Source organism: Monodelphis domestica, chromosome 3 (assembly GCF_027887165.1).
Source record: "Monodelphis domestica isolate mMonDom1 chromosome 3, mMonDom1.pri, whole genome shotgun sequence".
NCBI lineage: Eukaryota > Metazoa > Chordata > Mammalia > Didelphimorphia > Didelphidae > Monodelphis > Monodelphis domestica.
The window spans coordinates 122,710,189-122,734,098 of record NC_077229.1 but is presented as its reverse complement, the minus strand read 5'-3'; the positions used below and the strand labels follow the sequence as shown (position 1 = coordinate 122,734,098).

The 23,910-nt window shown below is 35.3% G+C and overlaps 1 pseudogene; it reads right to left on the bottom strand.

Annotated features, from left to right (window-relative positions):
- Window positions 1–22,864: 22,864 nt before the first annotated feature.
- On the bottom strand, window positions 22,865–23,524 carry LOC100618918 (mediator of RNA polymerase II transcription subunit 6-like; annotated as a pseudogene).
- Between the last annotated feature and the right edge of the window lie 386 nt (window positions 23,525–23,910).

Here is a 23,910-nt window from a genome sequence, read left to right as displayed (position 1 = left end):
TCCAACACAGAGGTGTAAGCACTGCGACGAAGCTCAAAGTGTACAACGCAGTGGTCCTCAGCTCGCTCCTGTACGATTGTGAGACATGGACACTGTATCGGAAGCACATGAAACAGTTGGAGCAATTCCACCAACGCTCCCTCCAGTCAATCATGAGGATCCAATGGCAGGACCGAATCACCAACCAGGAAGTCCCCGACAGAGCCAACTCCACCAGCATCGAAGTCATGGTCCTCAACACCCAGGTACGGTGGTCTGGACACGTCATCCGCATGGACCCTCAGCGAATACCAAGACAGGTATTCTATGGTGAACTGTCAGCTGGACACAGGAAACAAGGCTGACCAAAGAGAAGATTCAAGGATCAGCTAAAGTCCAACTTGAAGTGGGCTGGCATGACACCAAAGCAACTAGAACTCGCTGCCTCTGACAGAAGCAGCTGGCATTCACCATGCCACCGCCACCTTTGAAGATGAGCGACGTCGATGTCTTGCCACTGCACGTGAACGCCGACACCAGGCCACAACTGCACCTCCCGTAACAACTGGCGTCCCATGCCCCATGTGCCACAAACTGTGCTCCTCAGCCTTTGGACTCCAAAGCCACATGAGGGTACACCGTAGATGAAACTGCACAAAGACAATAGTCATTCTCGGTCACTGAGAGACTACCACTACAATGCTCTCTTGTTCCCTAAAATAGTAGAAGCAAAACATGAGAAAGGAATAGAAGTTGACAATCTTCACTCTCAGAGCTTATATTGGAGCTAGCTCTCTATACACTCTTGAGCCTCCTCATCTTTCTGTTTTTTTTCCTTCTCTGTTCCATTTCTTAAGATAAAGTGTGCTAGAGGACCACTAGCCAAATACATACTCTTCATTCCCTGAAGCACGGAATTTTAGGGCTGGTAAGAATTTTACAACCTAAAATATTAAAGCCAAGGATGTCTGGGTATCGTGAAGGCTCAGCATAGATGTCTGTGGGTGGCTAGCACTAAAGAATATTTGTTGCATATTTTAATTCTAAAGCCTCTGTCTTCAAAACTTAAACATGACCCTGCAGCCATCTATTTCTTTAAGGCCCATCTTCCTTTCTGTCGAGCTTTCTTTGTTCCCATTTGGCTGATGAGGATTTCCATTACCAACCTTAGTGTGATCTGACAGCAGTGAATAATAAGCTACCTGATCAAAAGGCATGAAAATAGTATTAGATAGCGTGACTTGGGCTCTTGTGTCTTCAGGGCCCTAATGGTATAAAATACGATTTCTGCAGCTAGTTCCCCAGGGAAGGTGGGCCAGCTGAGAGGTAGCAAATGGATTTCAAAGAAACAAATGGAAGTATGGCCATGGAGTGTTTAAAACAGGCACGTCAAAGTGTCAGCCATTACACTCTGTTTCCACAATGGAAGCCGAGGGTGGTGTCAGGTACAACCTGCTCAATTCCCTCTCCTTTCTTTAGTCTACCTCTACTGCAGCCCTTTTGCCCTGAAATGTCACAGGCTTTCCCAATTATTCTTTACCTCACACAGGTTTTTAAAATTGAACATTGGATCTCTGCCTAGTCTATTGATTGAGAAGACTACAAAGCAGCGTGGCTAGAGCCCAGAGGGAACGTCAGCTCCCTGAACAAGACCTTCCAGGACAATATGAAATAAGACCTTGGGAAACTCATTTCTATAAGGAAAGACATTGCTCAGAATCAGACCATTTGTGAAATTGATGAAGTTCAGTGGAGGTGGGGAGGGGAAGAAGAAGAGACAGGAAAAGAGGAGAGGAGAGGGAAAGACTGGGTACAGATCAAAGCATACTTTTTCACTCATTTGTTTTTTCTTGCTTTTTTATCCCCACAGCATTGCTAATATTAAAATAAAAAAATGTCTTGCTTGATTTTTTCTCCTTTCTTTAATCTACCTCTATTGGAGCCCTTCTGCCCTGACATGTCACATGCCTTCACTTCACATATCTGATAGAGAAGTTGCTTGTCATCTCAATGGGCAGGACTGGAGGGAGGGAAATAATTTGGAGCTCAAAATTAAAAATAATAGAGTGCTAAAATAAAATATAATCAGAAAGAAAGAGAGAAAAGAGGCAAGAAAAGAGACATGCTGGAAGAAGCCAGAAACATCAGTGCCTGAGGAATGAGAGGAAAACCAGTCTAAAAGGAAGGAATTAAACCTGATTTTGCTGTTTGTTACTTTAGTTTCTAGGGTTTGTTTCCATAATCTAACATAGTTATACTGATTGGGACACTGACCAGCTGAAATTCTAGGAGGAAAAAAACTTTTTAACAATTAGAGCTGTACAAACTTTCTCAGAATCATTTTTTCCCTTATTTTTTGGAATTAAAAATTTTATTTAATTCATTTAGAATATTTTTCCATGGTTATATGACTCATGTTCTTTCCCTCCCCTCTTCCCTCCCATGTGCCAATACATAATTCTACTAGGTTTTACATGTGTCATTGATCAAGATCTATTTCCATATTATTAATATTTGCACTAGGGTGATTGTTTAGTCTTCATCCCCAATTATATCTCCATTGACCCATGTGATCAAGCAGTTGTTTTTCTTCGGTGTTTCTGCTCCCACAGTTCTTCCTCTGAACATGGATAGTGTTCTTTCTCATAAGTCCCTCAGAATTGTCCTGGATCATTGCATCTGCCCTGAAATGTCACAGGCTTTCCCAATTATTCTTTACCTCACACAGGTTTTAAAAATGGAACATCAGATCTCTACCTAGCCTATTGATTGAGAAGGCTACAAGACAGTGTGGCTAGAGCTAGGGAAAGTCAGCTACCTGTTAGTAGAGAAGTCCATTATGTTTGATTGTACCATAGTATACTCATGATTATTTTTCAATCTATTTTCTTTTCTCCTCTCTATCTGTTAGTAATTTCTTGTCCTAAACAAATTTGATAAAATCTAGAGGTTAGGTTTCATTAATGCAAAACAAGCAATGGTTTTGGGTCTAGACTCATCTATATGGGCTTGTGACAGCTAGTAAGCAGAATCCTGTTTGCCAGACCAAAATCACGAATTTACTGCCAAACAACTATGATGGGTTAAAGTAGTTATCAAACAGAGAAGGTCAACAAAAGCATGAGGATATTAAAAAAAAACCATGAGGGATAAGCAATGGAAAGAACCAAAGAGGATGGTTTCTCAGGAGCTAATTCATTCCTCAATATGTAATAGAATTAACTTGAGGTAATCTGAAACAATTGCAAGTATATTCTTGTTGCTGTTCATCCAAGTTTGACAGCTTAAAGAAGGCTAGTGTGAAAATTAAAGTCAATATACAATAACTCAAGTATTATATTTTTGAGATTTATTAAAATAAAAACTAGAATGAAAAGGGAGTTAACTAACTCAAGCCACAGTCTCCATAAAGAAGAGAGAGAGGGAGGAGACCCAGAAAGTTATAAACAATCACATAAAGATATAGGTAAATGAAGAGAAAAGGATTCTGGGAAATACAAAAGGAATTCTGGGGAACATAGTTCTGGGGTTCAAGATTTTCCAACTATAGACTAGGGCATTGATGAGTGAAACTGATTTTCAGTTATTCATATCTTGTGAATATGGAGATTCCTTACAAATACAGCTGAGATTCTAGCCCTTAATCTCCAGTTGTAAGAACTGGTATGTCTCCTTTAGTGTTTATCCAGTCATATCTAGGCATGCAGAGAGAGAGAGAGAGAGAGATATGCTCTTCCTCTGTGTTCTTGGGAGAGCAGGGAAATCTGGGAAACGACCCTATTAGGCTCTGTCTATGGAGTGAGAGAAACAAAGAATCAAACAAAAAAGGAAGTGACCCATGACAATTTGATTATTTGAGGGCTCACTTCTCAGGCAGACTGGCCTCAGCTCAGACTAAGAAAGCTTTAGTCTGGGAAAGCCATGCTAAGGTAAACTTGTCTGTGTCCTCTAAACTCAGGGGACAGAGAATAACTGTCATATTCAGGCAATAGTCTTGGTCACTGGCTTTGAAGCTTTGATCAAGTTGTTTGCCTTCTCTTAGTCTGGACGTAAGCAATGGGCATCCAGTCATTTATTTATTCAAGTTTATTTTTGTATGCCTATGTACCTTGGATGATAAAGTGATAAGCATGACATGATTCTTGGCTGCAAGTCTAGTAAGAGGGAAAAAAAGTATTTGGATCACTACAAAACAGTGAAGTAAGAGATGAATCCTTGTTAACATTACAAAATTGATGAAAACAATTCATTGGAAGCTTTTAATACTGAGGAAAAGTCATTATATTAATATTAAAGTGTGATTATAGCTATTCAGTTTGTATAATTTGAAATATATACTCAAGACAAAATTCCCACAAATACCCACATCAAAATCTTTGTTGTTAATCAGGAATACAAAGATGGTTTAATGTTAGGAAAACCTTCTGCATAATTGACCATATCAATAATCAAACTAACAGAAGTCACATGACTATCTCAATAGATGCAGAAAAGGCCTTTAACAAAATACAACCACTCATTCAACACTATAAAGTATAAGAATAAAAGGGCCTTTTGTTAACATAAGTAGTATTTATTTAAAACCATCAGCAAGTATCATCTGCAGTGAGGATAAGTTAGAAGCCTTCCCAATAAGATCAGGAGTGAAGTAAGGATGCCCATTATCACCTCTATTATTTAACATTGTACTAGAAACACTAGCAGTAGCAATTAGGGAAGAAAAAGAAATTGAAGGTATTAAAGTAGGCAAGGAGGAGACCAAGTTATCACTCTTTGCGGATGACATGATGGTCTACTTAAAGAATCCTAGAGAAGCAACTAAAAAGTTAATTGAAATAATCAACAACTTTAGCAAAATTGCAGGATACAAAATAAACCCACATAAATCATTGACATTTAGATATATATTTCCAACAAAAATCAGCAGCAAGAGTTAGAGGAACTCCACTTTAAAATCACTCTAGACAATATAAGCTATTTGGGAATCTATATGTTCAGACAAACAGAGGAATCATATGAACACATAAAACACTTTCTACACAAATAAAACTAGATCTAAACAATTGGAAAAACATTAATTGCTCATGGATAAGTTAAGCTAATATAATACAAATGACAGTCCTACCTAAATTAATTTACTTATTCACAACCATACCTATCAAATGACCAAAAAACTATTTTGAGAGCATTAAAAAATAAAATATATCTGGATCAAGAATATGAGGAAAACTAATAAAAAAGAACATTTAGAACAGTAGCCTAGCAGTATCAGATCTTAAACTGCACTATAAAGCAGTGATCATCAAAACAATCTGTTATAAGAGATAGAAGGGTGGATCAATGGAATAGACTACGAATAAATTATCTCAGCAATATTGTGTGCAATAAACCCAAAGATCCAAACTTTTGAGATAAGTACCCAATATTTGACAAAATCTGAGGGGAAAATTGGAAAAAAGTATGGCAAAATTAGGTTTAGATAAATATCTCACACTCTATGCCAAGATAAATTCAAAATGGGTATATGATTTAATAATAAAGAGTGATATGATAAGTAAATGAGTTAAACATGGAGTAGCATACCTGTTACATCTATGGGGAAGGAACAAATTTAAGACCAAGCAAGAAATAGAGAACATTATAAGATATAAAATGAATAGTTTTGATTATATTAAATTAAATGGGTTTTGTACAAACAAAACCAATGTAATCAAAATTAGAAGGGAAGCAAAAAACTAGGGGAAAATTTTAACAAAATTCTCTGGCAAAGGTATAATTTCTCAAATATACAAAGAACTAAGTCAAATTCATAAGAAATTAAATCATTCCCCAATTGATAAATGGTCAAAGAATATAAATCGACAGTTTTTATTTAGTCAATAAACCATATGAAAAATGTTCTAAATTCCTCCTGATTAGAGAAATGCAGATCAAAACAACTCTGAGGTATCATCTTGTACCTAGCAGAGGGGCCAGTATGACAGTAAAGGAAAATAAGAAATGTTGGGGGGATATGGCAAAATTAGGACACTAATACATTGCCAATGGTGTTGTAAATTGATCCAACCATTCTAGAAGGCAATTTGGAATAAGTTGCACTTCTTGTGGTAGCAAAAAATTAGAAAATGAGGGGGTGTCCCTCAATTGGAGAATGGAAGAACAAATTGTGGTAGTTGATGGTGATGGAATACTATTGTGCTAAAAGGAATGAAGAACTGTTTGATTTCTATAAGAACTGGAAAGACTTGCATGAACTGATGTGGAGTTAGATGAGCAGAATCAGGAGAATGTTGTACACAGTTGATCAAATGTGATTGACTGCTACTAAAAGCGATGCTGAGGGACTTATGAGAAAGAATGCTATCTACATTTGGAGAAAAACTGTGGGAGTAAAATTCCAGTAGAAAACATAAGATCTATCATTTTTATATGGGTCTATGATTTGGAGTTTTGGTTTTAAAAGATTATTACAAATATGAATAATATGGCAATAGAATTTGAGTGGTTACTCAAATATATGTATGTATATATAAATAAGTATGTATATGTATAAAGTAACTATGAACCTGCTCATCAACTCTGGGGGAGAGGGGCAGAAGGGAGAGAAATAACAAGCATCATGTAACTATGGGAAAAAATGTAAAAAGCAAATAAATAAAAGTATTCCCTCTGAGGGAAAAATTCTATGTTGCTAGAATCATAATTACAATAATAGTTAGTATTCATATAGCACTTTGCATATATATTTTCATTTGATTCTCATAAAAATCCTTTGAGGTAGGTGCTATTATTATCCCCATTTTATAGATAAGGAAACTGAACCTATTGGTCAAGTAACCTAATCAGAATCACATAACTATTAAGTCTCTGAGGTAAGTATAGAATTGAATTCTTCCTGAGACTAAGTCTAGCCACTTAGTAGTCTTCACTAGCAGGAAGTAGGAAAGGCTTGAAGGACCCAGTCCTGATCACCAATGGCTCAGTGAATGGTTGGAGTAGGAACAATATCACTGTCATAAAAAAGGCCGAGAATTTATCAGACATGATGCATGAGACAACTGACCCTCTTTCATTTGTTATTCCTTGCTTATTCATTTACTGACCTTGCATCAGAAATTCTTATCCTGAACCCATTTTCACCTTTTTTAGTCTCAATCCTTTGCTTTTGGATATTCTGAAGGAGATATGGTACAGATTTTGCCCATCTTTCTTTTTATTTTACGCTCATTGGGATCTTGATTCAAACCTTGTTTAATTTTCCCCAATAAGACATCATCCTTTTCTAATTCCCGTATTTCATGGGTAGAAAACAATACAAACTAAGTGGTAGTATTATATTTTGTAGATTATTATAAGGGTCCCAGACATTATGGGCACATTGAAGTGACACCAGCTGACTTCACTGTCTGTTTATATCAGGCCAAACAATAATACTATTAATTGGTTTTTACATAGTTGATAGCTAGCTTAATGCTACTTGGAAATCTAGTCAGTGAGTCAAGGAGATACAGGAAAAAAAGGAGGATCCTGAACATACCCTTCTCCCTCTAACTTACTTTGATTTAACACAATAAGGTGTTAAATCTAACTCTAAAAAACAAGTCCTGAGGGAGATAGAGTGGAAACTAAGAACCAGCACTATAGCAGAAATTCAGCTAAAGCTATTTCTGAAAGATTTTTTTCCTCATGGATTCATCTTTTCTTTCTAGAACCCCAACTTCTTGTCATATGGGGATGATGCTAAATTCTAGAATAAGGCATTAGATTCAAAGCATTTCAATCAAATAGGCACTTACTAATCCTCTGCAATGCACAAGGCATTTTTCTAGATGTTAAAATTAGAAAAAATAAGAAAGAAAAATAGATCCTGCACCAATAAGGAAGAAATACAATCTAAAGGGAGGGAAGGAGATGTAACATGTACACAGACAGGAAAATATTAAATTATTTTTTAAAGGACAAAGCAGAGAGAATTTGGAGGCAGTGCCAAGATGTTAAAGTAGAAGCAGGGAAAGCTTGAAACCACCATGAGAATCATCACCAACCAGCCTTAAAATAATACCACAAAATGAATACTGAAGTGAAAGAACCAACAAAGAGATGGAGTGGAGCATCTTTCATGCAGAGAACAACTTTAAAGTAGACAGAGAGCATCTGGTTCACTGGAGTGAGAGGGGAGCATGGCCAGAAGGAGATTACAAAGAGTAAGGAGCAAGCCAACAGCAGGCCCTCCCACCCCATATGTACTGTTTCAGGTTCTAAACCTGGCCCCAGGCCAACATCCAGATCCTGAGACCCTGCATAAGCCAAGAACAGTGAAACTCAATATACACCTTATAAAGTTCTAAGCAAGTCTGCAGTAAGGTCTGGAATTCCAGCATGAGGTAGCCTGTGCTACATGCCTGATCTGTGTAAGTCCAGAATGAGGACAGGAGTCCCAGCCTAAGCTTGTAGTGAGGACTTGAATTCCAGTTTGAGGCAGGCTGTGTGGCACTCTAGGTCAGTATAAATCCAGAGCTAGGTTCCCGGATCCCAGTGAAGATAGTTCCTAGGGTACTGGCCTATGGTATCCCAGACCTAGTTAGCCCTTACCAAAAGCTCAAGGCTGAGTTCCAGGATAAAGTAGTCCACAGTGTATGAGGCCAGAATGAAACCAAAAGTCCCCACCCAAGCCTGAGGCTAGGCTTTGAGTCCCAACTTAGAGTAGCTCATAGAATTCTGAGCTCTGAAAGCCATCAGCAATCTCAAAGGGTTATTGAATCAGCAGTGAGAGGTAGTTTTCAGAGGTAAAAGCCCACAAGTCATCATGCCACCTTAGAAGAACTGAAACTTGAAGAAACCCAGAAATTAGATTAAGGTAGAATCAAGGAAGAAGTTTAAAAGAGTGATCTATCCTCCCTGAGAAAAGAGTCTACCTTTAAAACAAAAGTGAAAAACAAGAAAAAGTCTAGGAAACTGAGCAAATATCATAAAAAACGCCTAACCATTGAAAAATTTTATGGCAATAAAGAGCAAGACAGACACAACAAGGGACAGTGAAAGCAAAGCAAGTACACACAAAACCTCAAAGAAAATTGTGAATTGGCTTCAGATTCTGGAAGAGCTCAAAAAAGATTTCAAAAATCAATTAAGAGGAACAGAGAAAAAAATGAAGAGAAATGAAAGCAATGCAAGAAGAAATATGACAAATTAAAAAGTAGGCCCAAAAGCTCACTGAAAAAAATTATTCCTTAAAAATTAGAATTGAGCAACTAGAAGATGACTTTGTAAGACATCAATAAACGATAATATAAAATCAAAAGAATGAAAAAACTGAAGATAACATGAATTATCTTATTGGAATAATAAGTAACCTGGAAAATAGATCCAGGAGACAATTAAGGAATTATTAAACTACCAGAAAGCCATGATTAAGGAGAAAAAAAACCTGGACATCATAATACAAGAAATTATCAAAGAAGACTTCCCTGGTATTCTTGAACAAGATAATAAAATAAAAATTAAAAGAATCCACAGATCACTTCCAGAAAGAAATCTCCAAATGACAACTCACAGCAATATTATAGCTAAATTCAAGAGCTCCCAAACCAAGAAGAAAATACAGTAGGCATCCAGAAAGAAACAACTAAAATATCATGAAGTTACAGTCAGGATCACACATGACTTAGTAGCCTCCACATTAAAGGATTAGGAGGTGTAGAATATGATATTCCAGAAGGAGAAAGATCTAGGTTTATAACCCAGAATCATCTATCCAGCAAAACTGAGTATACTCTTTCAAGGGGAAAATGGTCATTTAATAAAACACAAGATTTCCAAGCATTACTAATGAAAAGACAAGACCTAAACAGAAAATTTAATGTCCAAACACAAGACCCAAGAGAAGTCTATAAAGGCAAATAAGAAATATAATTTAAGAGACTCCATATAGTCAAACTGCATGTGTTCCTATATGGAAAGAGGATATTTGCAATTCTTAAAAAGAAAGTTAATCAGTACTAGAGCAATTAGGAGTATAAATAGACAGAGGGCAAGGAAGTAAGCTGATTATGATGACATTATACATACACACACACACACACACACACACACACACATGAAGGGTGAAAAAGAGGTTGGGTTGAGAAAAAAAGAAAGCAGGAATGAAATGAGGTAAATTATTTCACCTAAAGAGGCATAAAAAATATTACAATGGAGGGGAAGATGAGGGTGGTGATGCACAATGTTTAAATCTTATTCTCATTGTAACTGGTTCATAGTGGAAATAACAACAGTATTCACTGGTTATAGATTTCTGTCTCACACTTTAGAGAAATAGGAAGGCAATAAGAAAAAAGGCAGATGGGTGATGTTAGAAGGGAAAGAGGTATGGGGGGGTGATGAATAGCAAAGCACTAATGAGGAATGAAAGAGTGGAAAGAAAAAGGATCAAAAGGGAAAAATAAGATGGGAGGAATACACAGTTGGTAATCATAACTGCTAATGTGAAGGGGATGAATTCACTCATAAAATGGAAGCGAATAGTAGAGTGGATTAGAAATCAGGATCCTACTATATCAGCAGAACATGGACCCTACACAAAAATTGACCATATTTTAGGTCATAAAACCTTCATGATCAAATGCAGAAAAACATAAATAATGAATGCATCCTTTGTAGACCATGAGGCAAAAAAAAAATCATAATCAATTAAGCTCCATGGAAAGAGAAATAAAAAATTAATTGGAAACTAAATAATTTTATGATAAAAAAGGGGTGGGTCAAACAACAAATTAGAGAAATAGTAAATATTTTTATTAATGAGAATGACAATGAATAGACAACATATCAAAATTTATGGGATACATTCTAAGCAATACTGAAGCAAAATTTTATATTTCTAAACATTTATATCAATAAAAAAGAGAAAATGTAGATCAATGAATTGAGCATACAATTAAAAATAGAAAAATAATGAATTAAAAATTCTCAAATAATGACTGAATTGGAAATCCTAAAAATAAAAGGAAAAATTAATAAAACTAAAAGAGAAGTATTGATTTAATAAATAATATGAGTTGGTTTTATGGAAAAAATAAAATAGAGAGCATTGGTAAATTTGATTTAAAAAAGGAAAGAAGAAAAACAAATAATTAGTATCAAAAATGTAAACTCACCACCAATGAGGAGGAAATAAAGCAATTATTAGGAGTTATGTTGCCTAATTATATGCCAATAAATCTGACAACCAAGTGAAATGGATGAACATTTACAAAAATACAATTTACCCAAATTACCAAAAGAGGAAATACAATATCCAAATAATCCTATGTCAGAAACAGAAAATGAAAAAGCCATCAATGAACTCCCTCTGAAAAAATCCTCAGGACCAGATGCATTCACAAATGAATTCTATTGAACATTTAAAGAACATTTAAACTCAATACTACAGAAAATATTTGGGAAAATAGGAAGAGAAGGAATATTTCCAAATTCTTTTTATGAAGCAAATATGGTATAGTTACCTAAGCCAGGATGTACAAAAACAGAGAAAGAAAATTATAGGTCAATATCATTAATGAATATAGAAGCAAAACATTTAAATAAGATAGTAACAAGGAGACTCCAAAAATATATTACAAGAATCATTCATGTGACCAGTTGGGATTCATACAGGCAGGAATACAAGGCTCACTTAGTATAGGAAAACTGTCAGCAAAATTGACCATATCAATAATCAAACTGACAGAAATCATGCGATTATCCCAATAGAAGCAGAAAAAGCCTTAGACAAAATATACTTATTCCTATTAAAAATACTATAAAGCATAGAAATAAATGGGTTGTTCCTTAAAATAAGAAGTAGCATCTAACTAAAACCTTTAGCAAATATCGTTTTCAATGGGGATAAGTTAGAAGCCTTACTAATAAGATCAGGAGTGAAGCAAGGATGGCCATTATCATAACTATTATTTAATATTTGATTATAAATACTAGATTTAGCAATAAGTATGAAATTAAAAGAATTAAAGTACATAATGAGGAAACTAAAATATCACTCTTTGCAGATGATATGATAATATACTTAGAGAATCCTAGAGAACCAATTAAAAAACTACTTAAAATAAATAATAACTTTAGTTAAGTTGCAGGATATAAAATAAATCCATATGAATCATCATAATTTCTATGTATTACCAACATAGTCCAGCAGGAAGAGTTAGAAAAAGATTTTCCATTTACTACCAGTACAAAAAACATAAAATACTGTAAAAATTAAAATAATCAATAATTAAAATATTATATTAAAAGATTTATTAATGATAATTAGAAATAAAGGAATAAAAAAGTAACAAAAAAAAAAACAAAAAACACTTGCCCATGTCTAATCAGCCTATTTAAAATCTCCGCTTAACACCACAGTTGCCAACAGGAAGCAGCGTCCAGATCAGGAATGACCACTAAATTTATCCCTTTGTCAACAGGAAGAACGTAATGACAGGAAGTCAATGAGCTCCTGGGAAATGCATTTTTTAGTGTCACAGATTTCCAATTACACAATACCTTGGGAATCTATTTGACATGGCAAACACAGAAATTATATGAACACAATTATAAAATGTTTATAAACAAAGTCAAATCTAAACAATTGGAAAAATGTTCATTTCTCATGGGTAGGCTGAGCTAATATAAAAAAATGATAATTTTACCTAAATTGATTTATTTATTCAGTATTATACCAAACTAGTAAATAATTATTTCATAGAACTAGAAAAATAATAGCAAAATTCATATGCAAGAATAAAAGGTCAAGAATATTAAGGAAACTACTGAAAAAAAAATGGAAGGTGACCCAGTAGTACCAGGTCTCAATCTTTAACATAAAGCAACGACCAACATCAAAACAATCTTGTACTTCCTAGAAACAGAATGGTAGATCAGTGGGTAGATAAGATACACATTAAATGCAGGAGCAAATGACCTCAGTAACCTAATGTTTGATAAACCCAAAGATCCCAGCCTGTGGAATAAGAATTCACTATTTAATGAAATCAGTATGGTAGAATCTATTTATAGATCTCATTCCCTATAACAAAATAAGATCAAAATGGAAATATGACTTAGATATAGTGATTGATACCATAACTAAATTAGGGGCACACAGAATAGTTTACCTGGAAGATCTTTGAAAAAAAGAAGAATTTATGACCAAATGAGAGAGAGTATTATAAGATATAAAATGAATAAATTTGATTACATTAAATTTAAAAAGCTTTTGAACAAAGTAAACTAATGTAACCAAGATTAGAAGGGGAAAAAACAAACTGGGAAATAATTTGTATAATTAATTTCTCTGATAAAAGTCCAATTTCTCAGATTTAAAGAAAACTAAGTCAAATTTATAAGAATACAAAACATTCCCTAATTTACAAATGGTCAAAGGATATGAACAAGCAATTTAAGATGAAGGAATCAAAGCCATCAATAATATTCTAAATATTCTAAATCACTTTAAAAAATGCAAATCAAAACAACTCTGAGGTACCTCCTCATACCTATCAGATTGGCCAATTTGATAGTAAAGGAAACTTGTAAATTGGAGCACTAATGCATTCTTGGTGGAATTGTAAACTAATCTAACCATTCTGGAGGGCTATTTGTAACTATGCCTAAATGGGATTTAAAACTGCATTCTCTTTAATCCAGCAGTACCATTACTGGGCCTGTATCCTAAAGAGATAATTAAAAAGGGGAAAGTACCTACAAGTACAAAAATAATTATAACAGGTTTTTTGTAGTGGCAAAGAATTGGAAATTGAGGGGATGTTCATCAATTGAAGAGTGGTTGAACAAATTATGATACATGTTGGTGATGGAATATTAGCGTGCTATAAGAAAAGATGAGCAATATGATTTCAGAAAAAAGCTGGAAAGATCTGCAAAAACTGATGCAAAGTGAAATAAACCAAACTGGGAGAACATTAGACACAATAACAGCAGTATTGTATGATAAATGTCTATGAAAACTTGGCTGGTCTCAGCAAAGCAATGATTTGGGACAATCTTGAAAGACTTATGACAGGAAATACTACTCACCTCCAAAGAAAGAACTATTGGAGTCGTCTTTCACATCTGTGGATTTATGGTTTTAATTTGGGGCTTGGGTTATATATATGTGTACTTTATAACAATGACCAATATGGAAGTGTGTTTTGCATGATAATAAAAATAAAATTTTAAAAAGTGAAAGCAATAACAATTGGTGAAATCAGTAAAGGCTTTACACAGAAGATAGAACTTCAGCTTATGGAATTTAAGGATTTTAAAAGAGAGATTAGGAAGTAATTGATTCTAGGCAATGGAATAGCTTATACAAAGGCATGGAGAAGAGATATGGGGAATATGTTTCCCACTAAACACTGAAAGAATTAAATTTTTATGGTTTGACTAAAACATATGAAGATCATAAATAATAATTCTGGTTGCTGATTCAAAGTATTATTGCTCAAAGTCAAAATGACTTTAATAGCTTTTATATATAAAAGAGGTAGACAGGGTGACAGCAGAGAAATACAAAAGGGTAGAGAAGACATTAGCCTATTTAACTAAATATTGCTCTGGTGCTTGACTCAGCCAGGACTTATTGACCTTCATCTGGAATTAAACTCTCTTCAGAAGACAGGAAGGGAAAGTCAGCCATCCACTCACTCAAATTCCCTCCAAGAGGGAAGTCAAGATGATGACTGCAGTTGAAGGTGATTCCTGAAGCCAACTTTCTTCCTTGAGCTGACCTTCTTCTTAAAGCTGACTTCCTTCTTGAAGTCCAACTACTTCTTGAAGCTAACTTCTTTCTTGAAGCTGACTTCCTTCTTGGAGTTAACTTTTCTAGCCCCAGAAATTCAGGGCCTTTTATAGTGGCTATTTGTCCCTTCCCCTTTTCACAAGGGCCAATCATAGCTTCCAAATTGCCCAGCACTGCCTGTGAGAACCATTTCTCTCCTTCTAGAGAAGTGAATACTCATCAAAAGGGTTCACAGATTCCTGGCCCATTGAGGTAAAAGGTGGAGAACTCCTCCACCTAGTGCTAAGTAGGGTGTTCAAGCTTTTGTTGATTCAATTCAAAAGTACACAAAGGAGAGTTAATCCTTTCTTCACAGTCTGGTGAGGTTCTAAATAGGAGTACTTATATTAACCTAAGTGTTAACTGGAAATAGAGGAAGGGAATAAAGGATTCCCTTTCACAAGTGTAAATTCAGATTGGAAAAAGAAAACAAAGAATTCCCTTTTACAACATGCATGTGCACGCATAAACAAATAAACACATAAATACTGTTCCTCAGCTTCTTTCCTGCCATAAAATATATCAAGAAGAAAGATAACAGGCAAACTGGCACAGTTCTCAGGAAGCCAAGAAAATACACTGATGTCTTCAATGTCCCAGTTGTCAGTCTAGGTTTTATTCTTACTTAAACCATTTCAAAGTGCCCAAATCAACCAGTCTAATCAAATATTTTGACACTGGTAACAACCCTTCCATATGTTTGGATATACCAAATAATAGTGCCTTCATAAGCTTTGACCCAATGTTTGGAGAATTCAGTTTACCTCCAAAGGTTCTATATTCCTTAGTTTCAATGTGGAAACATAATTTTACTTTCAGTTTTAAAATAGCCTTTACAATGTTACTGACAGCTTCTCTAATAACACTGCTAAGAAGTTCCCAGGCAATGTATAAGGTTGCAAAATGTAAGTTTCCATTTGAAAGACAATGAAAAAAATATATAGTGGAGACTATTAGGTCTTCAAACTATGTGTCAACCTCATTACTACATCTAGTGAGAGACTTCCCTTGGAGTCACAGTATCCTCAATGGGATTGTTCTTCCCAGTGCCCCAATGTAGTTCCAACCCATCTTTATTGACCATAATCCTTCAGTGTTCTACTAGTTGAAGGCATTAAACTACAATCAGTACATCCCATTAAAGAAATAGCTCTTCAGATTTACCCTGCACTAATTTCCCTTGTGCATTAAGAGACTAAGTTGCAGAAAGATATTATTATGAAGTCATTACTCATTTCAGTGCTTGGACTAAGGTAATAGGTGTAATAAGCTATGGGACAGCTTTCCAAAATAGCTTTAGCATTGGAATTGCAGGAAAGTACAGAGTTGATTGGATTCACAGTATTAGGGGATATTGGCATATATGTGGGTTTCCTCCATGCAATCTATTGGACAAAATGGTAGAACTGGATCAAACAAATCCTGTTTAAAGTCTCATAAAGTGTGTACTTGGTAACCATTTTGGGTAATTATCTTTGGCTAGTAGACTAGTTATCAGGCTGTTATTTTTGTTTTATGCTTTGTTTTTTCAGTCTTTTAACCACAATCTGTTAACCTAAGATATGACAGGTGTTCTAACAATCTGTGTCCTCCAAAAGCATGCATACTTTTCACATAGCACAAAACCAATAATAGTATCCACATTTCTGATATAGATATTGTGCTTCTTTCTGAAAAAAAAATCCTTATTTGTTGCTCTTATATTGTTTACTCTGCTGTCCATTTAAACATTTTTTCACTGGGAAAATTCTCTGGGAATAAAAATTTATCTTAATAGTGTAAATATGAATTTCCCTTACCCTATAATTTATTTTCTGGATAAAGAATTAGGCATCAAGTACATCTAGCAAGAGTGCTGATTCTTGCACTTCTTATCAAATTCCCTGGTCCTTCACCTTACCTCATTATCAAGGCTAAGAAAAATAATATCTATGGGTTGGATCAAATATCCCAAGCTGATCTAATCATTCAAGGTCATGCAGACCTATAAAAGGATTTCATTTTCATTGATCCAGGCAAGGTTATTAAAGAACAGAATTTGTATAAAGACACATGCAGACCTAAATAAAACCTAAATAAGACCTAAATAAGAGTTCTCTAAATGTGCCACAGGGGTAGCTAGAGTGCCCAGTCTAGAATCAGGAAAGTTTATCTTCTTTAGTTTGACTTTACCTTCAAATATTTATTAACTTGTGGCTTTGGGCAAGTCACTCAACCCTATTTGCCTCAGTTTCTGCATCTCTAAAATAAGTTGGAAAAGGAAATACTCAACTATTTCAGTATCTTTGCCAAGAAAACTTCAAAAGGGGTCACACAGAGTCAGACATGACTGAACAACAAAATGTGTTTTCATCACAAAGGTCTTAGATAGTTTATTTGATTTGATAATATGATATAGGAACGAAAACACAGCTCCATATTTTATTAGTAACTACCTGATTTATTGATATTGTGCCTACTAGTTGCAGCACCCAAATAGTCAGGAAGGCTATGAAGATATAGAAGCCAATTCCCTTTGCTAACTACATCTCATGTCCTGGTTTCTGAGGCTGAAGTGGTAGCAACTCCAGGCAATCAGCCATACCCAGAACTGTCAGTTAGGTATCAGTGATCCAAAAGTTGTGCTACTTTATACTCATACAAAGGGAGCTAGAGTCTTTTCTAAAGGCACTAAATGTATCAATATAGGTTAATTAGACCCCAGGTACCTTTTGAATACTCCAGTCACCAGTTCTAGTCCTTGGAGTTGGTCCAATTCTTTTGGTGTCAGGAAGTGAATAAATGGACTCATCAGTCATTCTAGCTGATCTAATTTCAAGATATAATGAATATTTAAGGAGAAATGGCTGTTTCCAGTTATAGGTAGAGCTGATTACATTGTTTATTTTGAGTGCTTTAGATAGTTGGGTTTGTTGAAAAACTAAAAGGTAGGTGCTGGCAAGTCTCTGGGGCTTAGAAAAAGTTGAGTTGTTTGTAGTTCCTAAAGAAGTGTTTATTTCATGTAGGTTTATCCCTGTGCCTTTTTTTCTAATAGATCAACAGGTAGGCTAGAAGATGAGAGAAAGGGGCCTATTCTATGCAACCATTTTAAAGAAATAGGATGACTGGATTGAAAGCAAACTAGATGATGATTTAATATCATCTAGTCTAGCTTATGCACTTTTGAGATAAGAGCCAGACAAATTAAATGAATAGTGTGACATGAACAGTAGGTGGAAGAGCCAGAGCTAAGCTAGATTTTCTGATTCTAAATTCAAACCCATTTATCTTTCTATTATAACAGGATACCTCCCCTTACAGGTCATGTCCTATAGGTACACTACTCTAGTTCATCAAAATAGATCCAAACATATGCCATAGAATGGATATTGTTTACTATGAAGATGCTACACAATTGCAGATATAATTTTGCATCTTGCCTTGACTAAGAATGGTTAAGTCTCCAAATTATCCCAAGGTTCCATAAAATCTACTGTTTAAATGAGACCTATGAGGATATCTGGCATAACCTGTACTTCAACAGGAGTTTCTCCTTTCTCCACCCCTGCTCCCAAACTTTTAAATTTCCTTTTATGTGTTGACTTCATACATTAAAATGTAAGTTCCTTGAGGGCAGGAATTCTCTTTTGCCTTATACTGGGTTCTCAGCTTAGTGTCTGGTACTTAGTAAGTGTTTAAAAATGTTGATTGTCTTGAATTAACATCCTTTAATCTAGCTTATGAACTTTTAAGATAAGAAAACTAAGATCCAGACAAGTGAAATGAATTCTGTGAGGTCACATGAGTAGAAAACAGTAGGGTCAGGATTCTAATCTGTATTTTCTAACTTTAAATCCAAACCCATTTTTCTTTTCAGTATACCATATTACCTCCTTCTTTAGGTCATGCTTCCACAGGTATACAAGTTCAATTTGTCAGTGTCCATCCAAACATGTGTCACTCAAACTTGGATGCAATACTCCAGTTGTGATCTAATCAGGGAAGAGGTCATCAGGCTTGGAATACATGGACTTTTAAACAGGCACAATAGTGCATTAAAAATAATAGCTAATAATATTAATAATTAGCATTCAAATATGGAAATAGGTCTTGATTAATGATACCTATAAAACCTAGTGGATTTGCTCATTGGCTACAGGAGTGGGGTGAGAGGAGGGGAGGGAAAGAAGATGATTCATGTAGCCATGGAAAAATATTCTAAACTAATGAAATAAATAAACTTTAATTTTAACCTCACAATGATCCTAGGAAGTAGTAAGTCTCTTTATTTTTTTGTGGGTTCACCCCTTACTGGAACATTGTTCCTTTGCTGCTTGGTGACAGTTCCAAACACTCCTACAGGATTCCAAGAAGCCAGGGGAAGTATATTAAGGAGAAATAAATTCTTCCCTGGTTACCTTTCTACCTATTGGAGCACCAGAAAAGAGACACAGAGACAAGATCACATTAGGTAAATTTATCTTGATCTTTTACCAAGGCAAACTAAAGATGTCAAAATCAGTCACTAACAATGCTTCCTTAATATTCCTTAAATATCCTTAAATAACAATGCTTCCTTAAATATCAACATGCCTTTCTGTTTAGTGTCATAATTATAAAACAATTCTGTCCATGCAGGATGCCTCTGTGGCTTTCTTTACCCTTAGTACTGCCCTGGTTATCCATAGGGATGGAGCTTATTGCCTTTCTAATAGTGATCCTACCTGCCTCTGTTGATGTAGCCTCAGTTATTGTTTTTGGTCCACATGCTCCTTTCCTGATTCATGTGCAGTTCACTAAATCCCATTGGTACCTGGTTCACACTTGTTATTCTGCTTCATGAGATATGACATGGATGGAATGGGGCATTGAGGTTTTAAGAATGGGTTTAGAAAGCTTTAACCTTTCTCATATCTGTCATGACCAGATTTAAATCCAGTTATTTTGTGGCTGTCTCTTTTTAGTGTGGATGAATAAAGCCCAGATGGATGTGAACTAGAAGCAAGTGACCATTAATCATGATGAAAAACAGCCTTATTCACAAATTCAAGGTAAGCTTGTTTTCTCTTCAGATCTAGTCATTCCTATTCTCCCGCCCCTATTCAACCCCTTATTTTACCAGTGGCACCTTAGCCTTCTTAATCAGCACATCCCAGGAACAGTTGCAAGCCTGGTTTGATTATATCCACTTCACCTCAGCCCCCAGAATCCAGGAATGAAATGGGACAAAGACACAATGCCTTATTTTAATATAAATGCATATTTAAAAACTAATAAAGGAAGGCATCATTGAAGGCAAAGGGACAAAGGTGATCAAATGATTTCCAAAAATCTTAATTAAATACTTTAAGCTTAGAGTGGAGATCAAATGATTGCCTGCAAAGCTTTGCTACTTCCATTCTGAGAAAGGAAAGAAGAGATTCAATTAAGAAAAATAATGCTGAAATTTGATTTTACTGCAAAAACTAGATTGTCATTAAGACTAAATATCCATTCCCATTTCCTTACACAAATTCCTATATCCATATAACTTGGCTTCTGGCAATGGACTTTAGAACTTATTTTTATCATTGTTTCTCTTCTTATTGCATTTCTGTTGAAGGGGTTTTTTCATTTAATCAGCTCCCTGATCTTTTGCCCTACTTGGTGTTGACATAGTAGGGGAATTCCCTCTATTAGAATCCCCACTTTCCATGTATCCTGCTCTCCCTTCAAAATTCCTCTGCATTTCTTACCCTAGCACCCTATTAGGGCATAAAAGGAACTAGGAGATTATTTAGTTCAATCTCTTCATTTTATAGATAAAAAAAACTGAAAAGCAGCAACTTCATCAAGCTCACCTGACAATTGAGTGACTAACACATTGGTTTTATTTTTTCAATTAACAAGCATTTTTTTCTCTTCCTTCTACCTCTTATCCCACCCTACTAAAATAAATTTTAAAAAGTATTTTTTAACAAATATGACTCAAGCAAAATAAATTCCTACGTTGGATATGTCTTATGTGTGTTTCATTCTACATATTTAGTCCATTACCTCTCTGTCAAGAAGTAGGTAGTATTCTTCATCATTGATCCTTGGAAATCATTATACTCATTTATTGTTACTGTGTTGATCAGCATTCTTAAGTCTTCCAAAGTTGCTTCTGTTTCAAGGAAATAAATAAACAAACAAATAAATGAATGAATAAATAAGAATAAGAATTCACATACCAAGATGCTTATAAACACATTGGTTTACAAAGTCCTGGCACAGAATCCTTTCCTCTAGAATTATAGACCTGAAGAAGTAAGAGTTTACAAAGTTCATTGTCTACAATTCATTCTCAAATCTTGAAATCCATCCAATTCAGAAAAGAAAAATTTCCACCAAGCCTTTGGCTGGAGGCCTCTAATGATGGGAAATTCTCAACCATTAACATTGTCATTCCAATATGGGATAGTTATGATTATGGAGAAATATTTGTTTATTTTGAATCAAAATCTACCCCTGTTTAATTTTAAACTCAAACCTTGTTGAATCAACTAAATTATTCACCACCTTGGAGTCAGGATTCTCTTCCTACTTATGACATAAACTGACTTCATAGCCATGGGTGAATTATTTAAGCCCCCAAACTATTCTCTAAGAATACAAATTGTAGAGAAGTAGCTGATCCACATTGGTACTTGAGATTTCCTCATTGGTAATTCTCTATACCACATAAATCACAGATCTGAACTCAAAGTCAATCAACCAGCCAACCAACTAGTGAACGCAAGAGCTAACTACTCAGTACTTTAACGTTTTTAAGAAAAAGAATGGAGTTCTACCTCCTTCAAGCTACATTTTCCTATCTAGTTATCCTCAGGGAATAATGTCTGGTATACTATGAAATTATGGTTTCCTTTTAGGCCCTCTCACAATAACATATTGTGATTATCTTCAAAAAATCAATGCTTTATACTCTACAGTTCATTAGACCTCTATTAGACATGCCATAGAGTTGATAACTGATGTGAAAAAAATAAACAGACTGTTGCATTTAGGAACACCTAAGCCCACATTGAATTTCTCCATTTTCCTATCTTTCTCCCTTACACTAATTATTTCAGAGATGAAATACAAGGCACTTAGCAAAATTCTGATGTCTTGTTTGATGTGACTAGTATTTCTAAAACATGAATAAACACATTCAACACTTACATGCTTTATTTTTGTGTGTGTATATGGAGTTAGCAGAGGGATAGGGAAAGAGAAAGTATCCATCATCTTTAAGCATTGTTGAATTTTTTAGTCAATGGTTGGCTGAGCTGTCATTAAACATTAGGCTAGCCAGCAATGGTATCATGACCAATTAAAGTCATATCAGATTATCTTGATGTTGACTATTAACTCAACCAGCAATCCAGCAACATTAATGGAAAGATGGGTTTGATGAGGGGTCTTCTTCATTTATATGTATCCCATAACTTTTTGGAGACTTAACACAAAATTCCTGTACATTAACCTGCTATGAATGCTGTTTTACTGTCATGCAGAACTGACCTTGACTCATTTTCACTTAGTCTATGACTTAAGGTACCCAAACCATAGAAGGGGTAGAATGGTAACGTCATTGACCACTTAAATATTTTGGTTTTGGTAGATTCCTTTCATAATTGCATTCCTAGGCTAAGAAAATATCCTCTTCTGGTAATACTATCTGTTACTCTTATAAACTCTCTTTTTTATAAAGTTGTTTTATTTGATAAATACATACATATATATATATATGTGTGTGTGTGTATATATATATGACTAATATGGGAAGGTGTATAAAAGATTAATGGAGAAAATTGAACGTAGAAATAAGGGAGATAAAATCCTTTTCTAGAAAGCAGAACTTCTTACAAAAAAGGAGAAAACTACAAATGATTTTAAATCCTATAGTGATTTAAAGTCTTTGCTGTAGAAACCTGATGTCATCTGAAGAAGAGGAGTTGTATATATTTATCTTTGGTGCTGAGAGAAAGGCAGCTCAATATTCACTACAGTCTCATTTGTTACTCAGGAAATTTAATGCTAGTTGTCTGTGGGATATTTGGGGGGGGAAGGTTTCTACTTTTACTCAGCTTTTATAAATTCAGGTATAGGCTCTGGCTCCCACTTGGTCTGATTAACCTGGAGAGGTTTTTCTCCAGTCTTTTGCTGAAGAAATTTTTGGGGGGAAATTTGACACAGATCTAGGAGTAAAACATCCTCCAGCTGCCTCCAGAAAATAGAACTTGTCCTCCTTTTCTCTTGGTTTTAGGCTTGGCTTTATGTTGTTCTTCCTAATCTTTGAAGTGCCACCCTTTGGAAGGATGATAACGACAATATGCCACAACTTCATTAAAAAGATGACTGAATTCCATGCACTGTTGTGAGCACTCTGGAGTATATGACAAATCCCAAGTCAATTTCCTGATAAATTACTCAAGCAATGACATAATAATCAACTAATGGAATGACTTGTGAAGAGGACTGTCGTGGTTATTTCTGACTGATGAAAAGAAAGGACTCTTGGGTATGCAAAAGGATGTACTCTACTCCAACCATTTGATTTAAAATCTCCAATGTGAGTTTTTGCATTTTGAGCACCTCCTTATTCCATGTTCAATCATAAAGAGGATTACTTTGTTCAGAGGAATAGTCTGGGACACTACAACTGTACAATGTAGGGATCCAGGAACTGTTTACCCATGAAATTCCAAGCAGGTTGTCTTCAATATCTATGACCATCATAGCCCCAAACTCACTGCAGCCTCCTCCCACTTCCAGAGGAGAGATATGACATCAGAAGGGAGGTGGGGAGAGCACCAGAAGTGGTTCTGGTCAAAGCATCTGAAGGGGGATAGATGGTGAAATGGAGAATGGAGAGAAGGGAAAGAGGTGGGAGTAGGGGCAGGAAAAAAGAGACCCCCCCCATCTGGAAAATCCACATAAAGATTTTTGTCTTTGTCAGTGTTTTCTTCTTTTGTCACTGATGCTCTTCATTGAGTAGCATGTAGAGCATGCCTTAAATGTCCTTCTTACTCCCTGATCAAGAGGCTAAATAAGAGATGTGCTGGTTTGCATTTAGATCATTTTAGTTGTGGAATTTAAGGAGTTTTGGGTGGTCCAGAGTATTG